This window comes from Tursiops truncatus, chromosome 4 (assembly GCF_011762595.2).
Source record: "Tursiops truncatus isolate mTurTru1 chromosome 4, mTurTru1.mat.Y, whole genome shotgun sequence".
NCBI classification, from domain to species: domain Eukaryota; kingdom Metazoa; phylum Chordata; class Mammalia; order Artiodactyla; family Delphinidae; genus Tursiops; species Tursiops truncatus.
The window spans coordinates 71122351-71135640 of NC_047037.1; the positions used below are offsets into that span (position 1 = coordinate 71122351).

General features: G+C 42.8%; 1 long non-coding RNA gene across 3 annotated transcripts in view; it reads left to right on the forward strand.

Annotated features, from left to right (window-relative positions):
- Positions 1-13290, forward strand: part of LOC109547797 (uncharacterized) — a 127316-nt gene that overhangs the window by 11314 nt on the left and 102712 nt on the right. For all 3 annotated transcript variants that reach the window (XR_012331474.1, XR_012331473.1, XR_012331475.1), the window contains 3 exons: positions 810-910; positions 1050-1162; positions 1245-8501. This is a non-coding gene — a long non-coding RNA (uncharacterized lncRNA). The remainder of the gene's footprint in view (positions 1-809; positions 911-1049; positions 1163-1244; positions 8502-13290) is intronic.

A 13290-nucleotide genomic window follows, 5' to 3' on the forward strand; every position in this document is an offset into this window, starting at 1 on the left:
ATATGTAAGTTCCTGGCACACGGAGGCACTCAGTAATTACGGTCATTGTCATGATTTGTTTAGTCCCGGTGTCTCTAGGTGATCCTATTTTGTTAGACTGGAAGCCGTGCTTCCCTGTTTCCCTTGGTCATTCCTGTTTAGGCTTGTATCTGTCAGGGAGGTCTACAGGTGAAAAATTACAGGCATTCTGGAGCTTGCCTCAAAGCACACCCACTGTTCCCACAGGAAAATCAGGAAGCTTCCAGACTGAAGGGCCCAGGCCCCCCATCCGGAGGGTGGGGTGGAGTGGTATTTGAACACACTTGTTTTTCTTTGCAGATTTTTTTTTGGCAATCTGAAAGGGCAGAGCCTATTGCTAACGAGACAGTGTTTTCCATCTGTATCTTCCCTCTCAGATGTTGTCTGTCATTAGGCTTGGGGGTATGGGAGGGGATCAGATCTCCAGGGGCTCAGGATCTGCCCCCAGATTTCCTAACTGGCTAGGAAGAATTCCTTTAAAAGAATGTTGGGGGGGCTTCCCTGGTGGCGCATGGTTGAGAGTCCGCCTGCTGATGCAGGGGACACGGGTTCGTGCCCCGGTCCGGGAAGTTCCCACATGCCGCAGAGCGGCTGGGCCCGTGAGCCATGGCCGCTGAGCCTGCGCGTCCGGAGCCTGTGCTCCGCAGCAGGAGAGGCCACAACAGTGAGAGGCCCACGTACCGCAAAAAACAAAAAAAAAAAAAGAATGCTGGGGAAGGAGACCAAGGTGGTTCCTGGAAAAGTTTCACAGCTAACCTCCCTCCTTCTCCTCTTCCTTCCCACTGCTCCAGAAGCTGCTCTTCTGATGCTGGCACAGCTGAGCTTGACATTGACAGACAAGCCCCGCCTCCTTTCCCACAACCCATTGCTGTGGGCCTCCTTTAACTGAAAGGTATGGCCTTGCGCCACTTGTGCCCTTTCTTGGGCCACACACAGCTCCATGAGTGGGTGAAACACACATTACAGATGTGCGCAGTTTGTGCAGGAGAGTGTGAATCTTTGTCATCTATAGGCTTTTGGTTTTTTCAAAGGTTACACAAGATACCGAGTGCTGCCTTCCCCCTCATCCCCAATTCACATATTGAAGTCCTAACCCCCAGTACCTAAGAATGTGACTGGATTTGGAGATAAAACCTTTAAAGAGGTAAGTAAGGTTAAATTAGGTCATATAGATGGGCCCTCATCCAATATGACTGGCATCCTTATAAGAAGAAATTTCGCCACAGACAGGTACAGAGAAAAGACCATGTGAAGATATAGGGAGAAGATAGCCATCTACAAGCCAACGAGAGAGGCTTCGGGAGAAACCAACACTGCTGACACATTGATCTTGGACTTCTAGCCTCTAGAACTGTGAGGAAATAAATTTCCATTGTTTAAGCCATCCAGACTATGGTACTTGTTATGGCATCCCTAACAAAGTGTACTTCCCATTTATGCACTGTCAAGTTTTGTGGTCTGGTTTTTTTTTTTTTTTTTTTTTTGGAGTATAATTGCTTTAAAATGGTGTGTTAGTTTCTGCTTTATAACAAAGTGAATCAGTTATACATATACATATGTTCCCATATCTCTTCCCTCTTGTGTTTCCCTCCCTCCCACCCTCCCTATCCCACCCCTCCAGGTGGTCACAAAGCACCGAGCTATGTGCTATGCGGCTGCTTCCCACTAGCTATCTACCTTACGTTTGGTAGTGGATATATGTCCATGCCTCTCTCTCGCTTTGTCACAGCTTACCCTTCCCCCTCCCCATATCCTCAAGTCCATTCTCTAGTAGGTCTATGTCTTTATTCCTGTCTTACCCCTAGGTTCTTCATGACATCATTTTTTCCTTAAATTCCATATATATGTGTTAGCATACGGTATTTGTCTTTCTCTTTCTAACTTACTTCACTCTGTATGACAGACTCTAGGTCTATCCACCTCATTACAAATAGCTCAATTTCGTTGCTTTTTATGGCTGAGTAATATTCCATTGTATATATGTGCCACATCTTCTTTATCCATTCATCCAATGACGGACACTTAGGTTGTTTCCATCTCCGGGCTATTGTAAATAGAGCTGCAATGAACATTTTGGTACATGACTCTTTTTGAATTATGGTTTTCTCAGGGTATATGCCCAGTAGTGGGATTGCTGGGTCATATGGTAGTTCTATTTGTAGTTTTTTAAGGAACCTCCGTACTGTGCTCCACAGTGGCTATATCAATTTACATTCCCACCAGCAGTGGAAGAGTGTTCCTTTTCTCCACACCCTCTCCAGCATTTATTGTTTCTAGATTTTTTGATCATGGCCATTCTGACTGGTGTGAGATGATATCTCATTGTAGTTTTGATTTGCATTTCTCTAATGATTAATGATGTTGAGCATTCTTTCATGTGTTTGTTGGCAGTCTGTATGCCTTTTTTGGAGAAATGTTTATTTAGGTCTTCTGCCCATTTTTGGATTGGGTTGTTTGTTTTTTTGTTACTGAGCTGCATGAGCTGCTTATAAATTTTGGAGATTAGTCCTTTGTCTGTTGCTTCATTTGCAAATATTTTCTCCCATTCTGAGGGTTGGCTTTTGGTCTTGTTTATGGTTTCCTTTGCTGTGCAATAGCTTTGAAGTTTCATTAGGTCCCATTTGTTTATTTTTGTTTTTATTTCCATTTCTCTAAGAGGTGGGTCAAAAAGGATCTTGCTGTGATTTATGTCATAGAGTGTTCTGCCTATGTTTTCCTCTAAGAGTTTGATAGTTTCTGGCCTTACATTTAGGTCTTTAATCCATTTTGAGCTTATTTTTGTGTATGGTGTTAGGGAGTGATCTAATCTCATACGTTTACATGGACCTGTCCAGTTTTCCCAGAACCACTTATTGAAGAGGCTGTCCTTTCTCCACTGTACATTCATGCCTCCATTATCAAAGATAAGGTGACCATATGTTCATGGGTTTATCTCTGGGCTTTCTATCCTGTTCCATTGATCTATCTTTCTGTTTTTGTGCCAGTACCATACTGTCTTGATTACTATAGCTTTGTTTTATAGTCTGAAGTCAGGGAGCCTGATTCCTCCAGCTCCGGTTTTCATTCTCAAGATTGCTTTGGCTATTCAGGGTCTTTTGTGTTTCCATACAAATTGTGAAATTTTTTGTTCTACTTCTGTGAAAAATGCCAGTGGTAGTTTGAGGGATTGCATTGAATCTGTAGATTGCTTTGGGTAGTAGAGTCATTTTCACAATGTTGATTCTTCCAATCCGAGAACATGGTATATCTCTCCATCTATTTCTATCATCTTTAATTTCTTTCATCAGTGTCTTATAATTTTCAGCATACAGGTCTTTTGTCTCCTTAGGTAGGTTTATTCCTAGATATTTTATTCTTTTTGTTGCAATGGTAAATGGGAGTGTTTTCTTGATTTCACTTTCAGATTTTTCATCATTAGTGTATAGGAATGCCAGAGATTTCTGTGCATTAATTTTGTATCCTGCTGCTTTACCAAATTCATTGATTAGCTCTAGTAGTTTTCTGGTAGCATCTTTAGGATTCTCTATGTATAATATCATGTCATCTGCAAAGAGTGACAGCTTTACTTCTTCTTTTCCGATTTGGATTCCTTTTATTTCCTTTTCTTCTCTGATTGCTGTGGCTAAAACTTCCAAAACTATGTTGAATAAGAGTGGTGGGAGTGGGCGACCTTGTCTTGTTCCTGATCTTAGTGGAAAGGCTTTCAGTTTTTCACCATTGAGGATGATGTTGGCTGTGGGTTTGTCATATATGGCCTTTATTATGTTGAGGAAAGTTCCCTCTATGCCTACTTTCTGGAGGGCTTTTATCATGAATGGGTGTTGAATTTTGTCAAAAGCTTTCTTTGCATCTATTGAGATGATCATATGGTTTTTCTCCTTCAATTTGTTAATATGGTGTATCACGTTGATTGATTTGCATATATTGAAGAATCCTTGCATTCCTGGAATAAACCCCACTTGGTCATGGTGTATGATCCGTTTAATGTGCTGTTAGATTCTGTTTGCTAGTATTTGTTGAAGATTTTTGCATCTATGTTCCTCAGTGACATTGGACTGTAGTTTTCTTTCTTTATGACATCCTTGTCTGGTTTTGGTATCAGGGTGATGGTGGCCTCGTAGAATGAGTTTGGGAGTGTTCCTCCCTCTGCTATATTTTGGAAGAGTTTGAGAAGGATAGGTGTTAGCTCTTCTCTAAATGTTTGATAGAATTCGCCTGTGAAGCCGTCTGGGCCTGGGCTTTTGTTTGTTGGAAGATTTTTAATCACAGTTTCAATTTCAGTGCTTGTGATTGGTCTGTTCATATTTTCTATTTCTTCCTGATTCAGTCTTGGCAGGTTGTGCATTTCTAAGAATTTGTCCATTTCTTCAATGTCCATTTTATTGGCATAGAGTTGCTTGTGGTAATCTCTCATGATCTTTTGTATTTCTGCCATGTCAGTTGTTACTTCTCCTTTTTCATTTCTAATTCTATTGATTTGAGTCTTCTCCCTTTTTTTCTTGATGAGTCTGGCTAATGGTTTATCAATTTTGTTTATGTTCTCAAAGAACCAGCTTTTAGTTTTATTGATCTTTGCTATCGTTTCATTTATTTCTGATCTGATCTTTATGATTTCTTTCCTTCTGCTAACTTTGGGCTTTTTTTGTTCTTCTTTCTCTAATTGCTTTAGGTGCAAGGTTAGGTTGTTTATTCGAGATGTTTCCTGTTTCTTAAGGTAGGATTGTATTGCTATAAACTTCCCTGTTAGAGCTGCTTTTGCTGCATCCCATGGGTTTTGGGTCGTTGTGTCTCCATTGTCATTTGTTTCTAGGTATGTTTTGATTTCCTCTTTGATTTCTTCAGTGATCACTTCGTTATTAAGTAGTGTGTTGTTTAGCCTCCAATGTGTTTATATTTTATACAGCCCTTTTCCTGTAATTGATATCTAGTCTCATAGCATTATGGTCAGAAAAGATACTTGATACAATTTCAATTTTCTTAAATTTACCAAGGCTTGATTTGTGACCCAAGATATGATCTATCCTGGAGAATGTTCCATGAGCACTTGAGAAAAATGTGTATTTTGTTGTTTTTGGATGGAATGTCCTATAAATATCAATTAAGTCCATCTTGTTTAATGTATCAATTAAAGCTTGTGTTTCCTTATTTATTTTCATTTTGGATGATCTGTCCGTTGGTGAAAGTGGGGTGTTAAAGTCCCCTACTATGAAAGTGGTACTGTCGATTTCCCCTTTTATGGCTGTTAGTATTTGCCTTATGTATTGAGGTGCTCCTATGTTGGCTGCATAAATATTTACAATTGTTATATCTTCTTCTTGGATCGATCCCATGATCATTATGTAGTGTCCTTCTTTGTCTCTTCTAATAGTCTTTATTTTAAAGTCTATTTTGTCTGATATGAGAATTGCTACTCCAGCTTTCTTTTGGTTTCCATTTGCATGGAATATCTTTTTCCATCCCCTTACTTTCAGTCTGTATGTGTCTCTAGGTCTGAAGTGGGTCTCTTGTATACAGCATATATATGGGTCTTGTTTTTGTATCCATTCAGCCAGTCTGTGTCTTTTGGTGGGAGCATTTAATCCATTTACATTTAAGGTAATTATCGATATGTATCTTCCTATTCCCATTTTCTTAATTGTTTTGGGTTTGTTATTGTAGGTCTTTTCCTTCTCTTGTGTTTCTTGCCTAGAGAAGTTCCTTTAGCATTTGTTGTAAAGCTGGTTTGGTGGTGCTGAACTCTCTCAGCTTTTGCTTGAGTGTAAACGTTTTAATTTCTCCATCAAATCTGAATGAGATCCTTGCTGGGTAATCTTGGTTGCAGGTTTTTCTCCTTCATCACTTTAAATATGTCCTGTCAGTCCCTTCTTGCTTGCAGTTTCTGCTGAAAGATCAGCTGTTAACCTTATGGGGATTCCCTTGTGTGTCATTTGTTGCTTTTCCCTTGCTGCTTTTAATATGTTTTCTTTGTATTTAATTTTTGACAGTTTGATTAATATATGTCTTGGCGCATTTCTCCTTGGATTTATCCTGTATGGGACTCTCTGTGCTTCCTGGACTTGATTAACTATTTCCTTTCCCATATTAGGGAAGTTTTCAACTATAATCTCTTCAAATATTTTCTCAGTCCCTTTCTTTTTCTCTTCTTCTTCTGGAGCCCCTATAATTCGAATGTTGGTGCATTTAATGTTGTCCCAGAGGTCTCTGAGACTGTTCTCAGTTCTTTTCATTCTTTTGTCTTTATTCTGCTCTGCAGTAGTTATTTCCACTATTTTATCTTCCAGGTCACTTATCCGTTCTTCTGCCTCAGTTATTCTGCTATTGATCCCATCTAGAGTATTTTTAATTTCATTTATTGTGTTGTTCATCATTGTTTGTTTCATCTTTAGTTCTTCTAGGTCCTTGTTAAATGTTTCTTGCATTTTGTCTATTCTATTTCCAAGATTTTGGATCATGTTTACTGTCATTATTCTGAATTCTTTTTCAGGCAGACTGCCTATTTCCTCTTCATTTGTTAGGTCTGGTGGGTTTTTTATCTTGCTCCTTCATCTGCTGTGTGTTTTTCTGTCTTCTCATTTTGCTTATCTTACTGTGTTTGGGGTCTCCTTTTTGCAGGCTGCAGGTTCGTAGTTTCCGTTGTTTTTGGTGTCTGTCCCCAGTGGCTAAGGTTGGTTCAGTGGGTTGTGTAGGCTTCCTGGTGGAGGGGACTAGTACCTGTGTTCTGGTGGATGAGGCTGGAGCTTGTCTTTCTGGTGGGCAGGTCCACGTCTGGTGGTGTGTTTTGGGGTGTCTGTGGACTTATTATGATTTTAGGCAGCCTCTCTGCTAATGGGTCGGGTTGTGTTCCTGTCTTGCTAGTTGTTTGGCATAGGATGTCCAGCACTGTAGCTTGCTGGTCGTTGAGTGTAGCTGGGTGCTGGTGTTGAGATGGAGATCTCTGGGAGATTTTCGCCATTTGATATTATGTGGAGCTGGGAAGTCTCTTGTGGACCAGTGTCCTGAAGTTGGCTCTCCCAGAGTCAGAGGCACAGCACTGACTCCTGGCTGCAGCACCAAGAGCCTTTCATCCACATGGCTCAGAATAAAAGGGAGAAAAAGTAGAAACAAAGAATTAGTAGAAGTAGAAAGAGAGAAAGAAAGGAGGGAGGGAGGAAGGAGGGAAGGAAGGAAAAAAGAAAGAAGATAAAGTAAAATAAAGTAAGATAAAATATAATAAAGGTATTAAAATAAAAAAATATTATTAAGAAAAAGTAAATTAAAAACAAAACAAAACAAAAAAAACGGACGGATAGAACCCTAGGACAAATGGTGGAAGCAAAGCTATACAGACAAAATCTCACACAGAAGCATATACATACACACTCACAAAAAGAGGAAAAGGGGAAAAAATCATAAATCTTGCTCTCAAAGTCCACCTCCTCAATTTGGGATGATTCGTTGTCAAAGGAGGGAAGGAAGGAAGGAAGGAAAGAAAGAAAGAAAGAAAATAAAGTAAAATAAAATAATTTAAATAAAAAATAATTATTAAAAAACGAAACAGACAAACAAAAAACACGGACAGATAGAACCCTAGGACAAATGGTGGAAGCAAAGCTATACAGACAAAATCTCACACAGAAGCATACACATACACACTCACAAAAAGAGGAAAAGGGGGAAAAATCATAAATCTTGCTCTCAAAGTCCACCTCCTTAATTTGGGATGATTCGTTGTCTATTCATGTTTTCCACAAATTCAGGGTACATCAAGTTGATTGTGGGGCTTTAATCCGCTGCTTCTGAGGCTGCTGGGAGAGATTTCCTTTTCTCTTCTTTGTTCTCACAGCTCCCAGGGGCTCAGCTTTGGATTTGGCCCCGCCTCTGCATGTAGGTCGCCGGAGGGCGTCTGTTCTTCGCTCAGACAGGACGGGGTTAAAGGAGCCGCTGATTCGGGGGCTCTGGCTCACTCAGGCCGGGGGGAGGGAGGGGCACGGAGTGCGGGGCGGGCCTGCGGCGGCAGAGGCCGGCGTGACGTTGCACCAGCCTGAGGCGCGCCGTGCGTTCTTCCGGGAGAGTTGTCCCTGGATCCCGGAACCCTGGCAGTGGCGGGCTGCACAGGCTCCCCGGAAGGGGGGTGTCGATAGTGACCTGTGCTCGCACACAGGCTTCTTGGTGGCGGCAGCAGCAGCCTTAGCGTCTCATGCCCGTCTCTGGGGTCCGTGCTTTTAGCCGCGGCTCGCACCCGTCTCTGGAGCTCCTTTAAGCAGCGCTCTTAATCCCCTCTCCTCGCGCACCAGGAAACAAAGAGGGAAGAAAAAGTCTCTTGCCTCTTCGGCAGGTCCAGACTTTTCCCCGGACTCCCTCCCGGCTAGCCGTGGCGCACTAACCCCTTCAGGCTGTGTTCATGCCGCCAACCCCAGTCCTCTCCCTGCGCTCCGACCGAAGCCTGAGCCTCAGCTTCCAGCCCCGCCCAACCCGGCGGGGGAGCCGACAAGCCTCTCGGGCTGGTGAGTGCTGGTCAGCCCTCTGTGCGGGAATCTCCCCGCTTCGCCCTCCGCACCCCTGTTGCTGTGCTCTCCTCCGCGGCCCCGAAGCTTTCCCCCTCCGCCACCCGCAGTCTCCGCCCGCGAAGGGGCTTCCTACTGTGTGGAAAGCTTTCCTCCTCCACAGCGCCCTCCCACTGGTGTAGGTCCCGTCCCTTTCCTTTTGTCTCTGTTTATTCTTTTTTCTTTTGCCCTACCCAGGTACGTGGGGGGGTTTCTTGCCTTTTGGGAGGTCAGAGGTCTTCTGCCAGCGTTCAGTAGGTGTTCTGTAGGAGTTGTTCCACATGTAGATGTATTTCTGGTGTATCTGTGGGGAGGAAGGTGATCTCCGCGTTTTACTCTTCCGCCATCTTCCCGGAAGCCTTAGCCTGTTTTTGTTTTTAATTGGGAGTCTTTCTTTTTCTTGAGTTTGAAGGGTAGATTCAAGGGGAGGTTGTTTTATTGATGAGTAAGAGTTGCTAGAAATCACCTGCTGAAGCTCTTTGGCAGATTTAGAAAAAGACAAAATGCAAGCCCACGCTCACCAATGTCAGTGTATTTGCACCACGTATCCTAAACCATAGAGATAATCGGAGGAGATGGATGTATTTGTATTGACACAAGAGGTTGTGAGTTGATGGGATTTGTCCTGCCAAGCAGTACCAGGAAAAATGAGTAATTATGATAGCAAGTTTTTCATCTTAAAAATTGATTTGTAAGCATCATTAGAGAACTTGATACTTGTTTCACTTAAAAGGCTCTTTTTTATTTAACAAGAAATATGTTTCTGCCAGTTATAATTCCAGCTAACCTAAAATGTTCTGGGCTTCAGTTGTTGATAATTCAGTAAACCTTTAGTACATTTGTAGTTCTTTCTGGGGCCAGAAGATTCTAGACTTTTTTATAAAAACAGCTTTCTTTTGAATAGCAGTTTCAAAGAAGTCACATAACAACCCTGTGAGGCAGTACACATATCATTACTAACAACTAGCATTTGTGGAGGGTTTTATCTCTTACATTCATATACACCATCTTGTTTAATTGCCAGAGAAGTTAAATGAATTGGTTGAAGATACACAGCAATCTTTAATGTTGAACTGGGATTAGAATTCAAGCCAGAGCTTCTTCCATGACACCATCTTTTTTCTTTACAAATAGGCTTAGAGTTTGGCCTCTGATGGTCTAAAAGTCCTGGAACTAATTTCCTGCCCATCCTTCCTGGACCAGTTCAGATGTCACCTCTTCTGTGTAGACTCCCCAGATAATTCACAACACAGAACTAATCGCTCCTTCATCTGCAGCCCCCGAGCACTTTTTCAGGCCCTTTCTCACAGTTCTCACTCCCTTTTGCTTATATTTTGGTTTTCTGTGTACCCATTTTATCATCCCAATAGACTGAGCTCTGTGAGGCTGAGAGGAGGACTTCCTCAGCCCAGCCACCCCAATGCTCAACCGACAGTGCTCAATGTGTGTTAAGGACGTGAAGATGAATTGCACTCACATGCCCCAAATGTCAGGTTCAGAGGTGCTCCTTGGCCAAACAGGAGTTCTCGGAGTGTATGGGAACATAGGCACCTCATCTACAAGAACTGGATACATTTTTCCTGATGGAAGGATGACTAATTCACACTACCCCACACCTAAACTAATGCCATCTTCTTGCTACTCCCCAACTGCTTCTTTACTTTGGTTTCTTCACTCTTTTGTTTTTTTCCTTGGGTAGGTGTCAGTGGTTCTAACCACTGACTCTACCTCCTGTGCCCTCCTGCCCCCAGCCCTGGTCCACAAACCTGGAGAAACTCCAAAAACAAAGTGGCTTTCAACATGTAGACCCATCGACCTTCAAATTCCAACCTGCAGCCACTGAGGAACCAGGGGTAGCAAAAACTTGATGGGTCTGGAGGCCCATTAATGAAATTTACCTCTCTATTAACATCTTAGAAATGTTACTACTGATAGGACACTCTTTAGAAAAATTTTCAGATGGTAATTTTTCAGGATGCTGGAAGATAACTCACAATTAGCCGTTTTAGCTGCTAAATATTGCTTATCTATATAAATATTTTCCATCCCTGGTTTTTCCATAGTCTCTGGGTTCTCTAAAGGTGTCAGACAAACAGCGATAATGAAACATCCTCTAAAATCTGGAACATGACCACTCCCAGGACCCAGTCTCCAACCCAGATCTGACCCCCGAAATCCCTTTCTCCTCACCCACACTCCAGACTCCCAATAGCTGCTTTGCTTGAGGGAAGGTTTTCTTAAAACTGCAGGTTGAGCTGCCAGTTCTGACGCACAGGCAGGCAGCAGGCTGTGCACTCAGAGCAAAGAGAGATCTTTTTTGAGGCTTGAGAATATCAATATGCGGCTGCTTTGCTAAAATGCTTTCTGTCTCACAGTCAGAGAAATCTGCTTGCCTTGAGCTAGCCTCCAGTTTCTTGTTAAGATCTAATTTTAGAGCTAATTTGGGTTCCATTAGTATATGGTTCTGTTGCAAATCTGACATTAACATTGGCGGCTTGAGGAGAAACAAAGGGAGGAAAAGCCTTTTACCCTAACTGCAGCGATGCGGGCACATATGGTGTCATTTTTCAAGGAACAGATTTTTGTCTTTCTTGCCATTTCAGAGCTGTTTCCCTCTGAAATTACCAGCTCTAATTTAATGCAGAACATGTCTGGATGTCACTGCAGAGATCTAGTTAAACTGAGAGAGCTGGCAGGTCCCACAAATTTGCAAAAACAGCATTCATTTGCACAGTATAATGTCTCCCAAGTCCATGCTCGCAGACTGGGAATCAGCCACCAGTGAGTGTGGGCTCTGCCCCTAGAATGAGAGCCCTTGAATTGTTCTGTGTCTGAGGCTGGGACCCTGATTCCCCAAACCTTTGTGAGGGGAGGTTACGGCGTTTCCCATTTCACCCCGTGGCTAGCTGCCCACGTGCTGGGGCCCACATGGCTTTAACTGAGATCTGTGAATCCAACTATGGTAATAGCAGGGAAGACTTGAGACTTGCTCTCTAATCTGAGTTCTGCCCATAGCTGGCTGGATGACCCTGTTCCCTGAGGCTCAGTGCCTCACTTGTAAAACGAGGGAATTCTGGGATTCTCTGATATCTAAGCTCAATAGCCTGTAATAGTAACTTGTATTTATCTAACTTTTTACATTTTTCTGAGAACTTTCATGTTTGTTATGTCCCGTGATGGTCATAACGTCCTGTGGGGCAGACATTCCTGTCTTGCACTTGGGAAATTCTGACTCAGAGAAGTGAGGAAACTTGCCCAAGGTCACACAGCTGGTAAGAGGGAGAGCTGGGACTCCAACCCAGTTGGCCTCACTCCCAGTTCAAGGCTCTCAGAAGTCAGCAGATGGAATCAGATAATAAGCTTTAAATACTGTAACTCATCACCAGGGGCCATCTTAGAGAGCAGATAGCCGTGCCCAACAGGGCTACATTGTTCAAACTTTTCAAATGTGGGAAGATTGAACAATAACTTGAGAAATTATATTCTTGCTTTGAGACATGCAGTATCATGAATGAGCACCCAGAAGGGGCTGAAATGTAGTAGGAAAAGTACCAGAATTGGTTCTAGTCTTGGCTCTGTCTCAAGTTTCTGTGTGACTTAAACAAGTACCTTGGCCTCTATGAGACTCAGTTTCTAAATGAGGCAGGTGGATAGGATGCTCTCCAAAGTAACTTCCCTTTGGATAGGTCTGTGGTTCTATGGCAAAAGGTTCAATGCCAAAACCAAACAGCATAGCAGCAGGCGTAAGACGTTTGGTTAGGGAGAGCCCTCTATGCCCAAGACATCCAAACTCTATAAAAACAAAATGATCCAGGAAGTTAAAAAGTGAAGCCGGTATAAAGAGTGAACAAAGCAGGTTACTTCTGTAAGTGACTAAGCAAATGTGAAAACAGGGGTTAGAAACTCCTGCAGGAGCCAGCCAAGTTAATAACGAGAGAGGCAGGCACAGTACAGGACAATAGGCAGTGGTGGGGACTGCAGTAAACTGGCAAGCACTACCTGACTAAAGGGAACGGTGACCACTGAGCTCCAACCAAGTTTTGCCAAGCAGGAATGTAGACGCAGTGCAGACAATATTCCAGCTTCTCAAGAGAACTGGAGATCTGAATATTCATGTGAAATAGCCTAATTTTTAAACATTGGCAACAAATCCAAAGACTTAAAACCCTTTCATGACAAATGTGTCTGCTAGCCATATGCTGCCCAAAAGCACCAGTTTGTTAATTCTGTGTTAACATCTGAGTTTGTGTCTATCTTTGCCTTAAACAATTCCAGAGGGCCTGTTTCCTGGCCTTACTTGGGAGCATGCTGCAGTAGTGACCTGCCTGTACCATTTCAAGTCAACAATACTTTTCATCCCACAAATCCCATTTTCCTGTCCACAGCCTTTCAGGCTGGACCCCTGACAGGGGCCAGCACGCACGCCCGGTTCCTGCTCTGCCTGCCTGAAAATAACCTTCTCCAGAAAGACAACAGTGGGAGGGGAAAAGAGTGATTTGGCCTTGCTAGTAGGGTAAAACAGACATTATATTTTTTTCCTGCCACCATTTCTACTTTATTGGATCACATAACCATTTTTATTGTTAATTTAGGTACAAATTAATTGCTGTCCAAATGAATGAAAACACAGATGAACGCTCTCACCATTACTTGACACTTACATGGCAATTACTCAGCTTCGTAATCCGATATAGCGAATATTAGTGCAGCCGTGGTGCATCCTTTGGCCCAACGCACTGCTAATGGGAAG